Raw genomic sequence first — 2,475 nt, 5'->3', positions numbered from 1 at the left:
CTCCATTCTTTTACTTGATTCAGACTTGGATGATGAGATTGATACAGGTTAGTTTTCAGAATGTATGAAAGTGACGATGCTGCTTTACAGGTGATAAAAATGATTGTAGCAAACTACCGTCACTAACTATGGACTATATAAGTAATACTGAATTGTATGCACTCATTATTGATTACATTTTTCATGCAATAGGTTTGAAATTATTTAAGGATTAAAATAAACCATAGTGTTCCTATACCTATCTGTTAACCTTAAGAAGTTATGAATTTTTAAGTGGAAGTGTATCGAATCCGGAAACATTTTATCCCCACATTTCAGCCAGGAAAGGGTTAAAAGTTAAGGAACATAGAACCTCTAATCTGCCTTGAGGTAAGTCAGTTGAATGCCTATGATTACCTGTTATGACACGCACAATAGTTCCTCGCCTGAGAAGAAGACTGCATACTGCTGAAACCTTTCTAGGCACATGTCCAACTGTCACCTTATCACTAGTTCTTTTAATAGCAACAGCATATGGATCATGAATATTATTGGATTCAGCTTTGCAAGAGTCTCATTTAACTGAGGTGTCCAAATTTGCTTATAAATATGGTGGCCTCGTACAGCAGAGCAACAGTAAAAGAGAAAGACATGATCCAGTGTTTATAGAAGATGAAGCACATGTCAGCTTGATTACATGCATACACCTACTCACTAACCACACCCTTTCACCTCCCCACACTATAATTTTTAATTTACTGCAGTAAAAACGCAAAATTTTTTTTGCGAATAGCTTTTTAAGGCTCATTTGCGAAACTTCATACCCGCCAAAAATTTCCCGTATACGGTATAGTGTAGTCTTTAAGCTTCTTGGCCTGGCTCATCGAAACTCAGCTGAGAAAGAATGAAAGATGACTACCCGATATGATGGATCAGACTCTAGAATTCAAGGCAAATTAGATACTTCTAATGAGGGTGAGCCAAATGGTGACCTCGACCTGTCCTCACATCTCAATGTCAGTTAGATCTAGCCGGCTCTGAGTCAATAAAATACAATGAAAATTAAGTCATGTTCATCAGTAGACTCTGAATTGAAAGATGGAGTTTCTGAGGTCACTTACACGGATAAATGGGGCACCTCTGGTTGGACTCCATTTCACTGAGTCAGACAAAGCATTTCGAGGCCCTTTATGCACTCACGATTTCAAAACTTTTTCGTATAGATGTAAATAAGAAAAAATGGAACTTGTTCACTACATGAACTGCAAGGTCAACTGTGAAAGGTTCCATTATAAACAACGTCATTTTCTAATTAACTGTATAAAATGTCTGCTTCTTTGTTAAAGAAATGGTCTGAAATCTACAGCTCTCAGTCCTGCTATCATCTTGCATTAGGCAGTTCATTATAGGTACGTATATGTGGATTGCTCTTTAGTAGTATAATTTTTGCAATTGCATGATGATGCATATGGGTTTTGTCAGTAATACTGCCTGTTTTACTGTATATGTTTTAGAAATCATATAAATTGATTGCTTGAATAAGTCAATGTAATTATTATTGCCTTCTTGACAAAATTCTCTATATCAGGCTTGATTTTACATTAAGGCTGTTCCACTGTGTGTGTAAGATTCATCAAGTAGTCTAAGTATTATTGCATTAATGTTGCTATAGGTTTAAAACTCAGAGTTATTCTCTACACGTTGTTAGTATATGTACTGCATTTCTTTGTTCTGGAAGAGTTTGGTGTCTATTGACATCACCTTCGTCTCCTGATGTCGCTCATTTTGTGTTTCTCTCCTCATACTAACTCAAGTAATCAACTATAAAAACATGTACATGTACCTGCATATTATGCATGTACAATATTGTATGCACGATTTTTTGCTATTATTTTTATTATGTATCTTGATGCAATACACACTACATTGCATGTACACATATGTACAATAAAGGCAGGAGAGTGAGAGTTATTTGATGTATCATCTATTGTGCAGGAGAATTTCGCCAATACTTTAGAAAAGTGTTGAAGAGAATATAATAAGGAAGAAAGCTTGAAGATATAGAATTAGAACATGGAAGTTTTCAAAGGTCAATATGACTGTAAAATTAAAATTACCATATTGTTCTGTCTCTTTTAGTACAATGAACTATAAGGAACTGAGCATGCCACAAGAATCGAGAGAGTTTGTAAATGCTGTGTTGCATTGGTTTAATCAATGTTGGTAAGTGGCGTGTAAATGTACAAACTACAGCATGTGTATTTCAATGATAATTTTGACAGGCCTTAATTGCTTAATTGTTTCCCTTAATGGAACATAATGTTTTGTGTACTTGTACACTCAACCTACTTATTTCCACTCATTTCTTTCTTTATGGCTTTGCTATTGTACATGTACATGTCCCTTTTCTCAGCTTCTTTTTCATCTTTGCTTTTGTAAGTCCTGAGTCACTAAGATGCTTGTTATGCAGAGCTATTTGTTATTTATCATGGTGTC

Source organism: Amphimedon queenslandica, unplaced genomic scaffold, assembly GCF_000090795.2.
Source record: "Amphimedon queenslandica unplaced genomic scaffold, v1.1 AMPQUscaffold_13187, whole genome shotgun sequence".
NCBI classification, from domain to species: Eukaryota; Metazoa; Porifera; class Demospongiae; order Haplosclerida; family Niphatidae; genus Amphimedon; species Amphimedon queenslandica.
The sequence above is the reverse complement of the archived record's forward strand: the minus strand, read 5'-3'. Positions refer to the sequence as shown.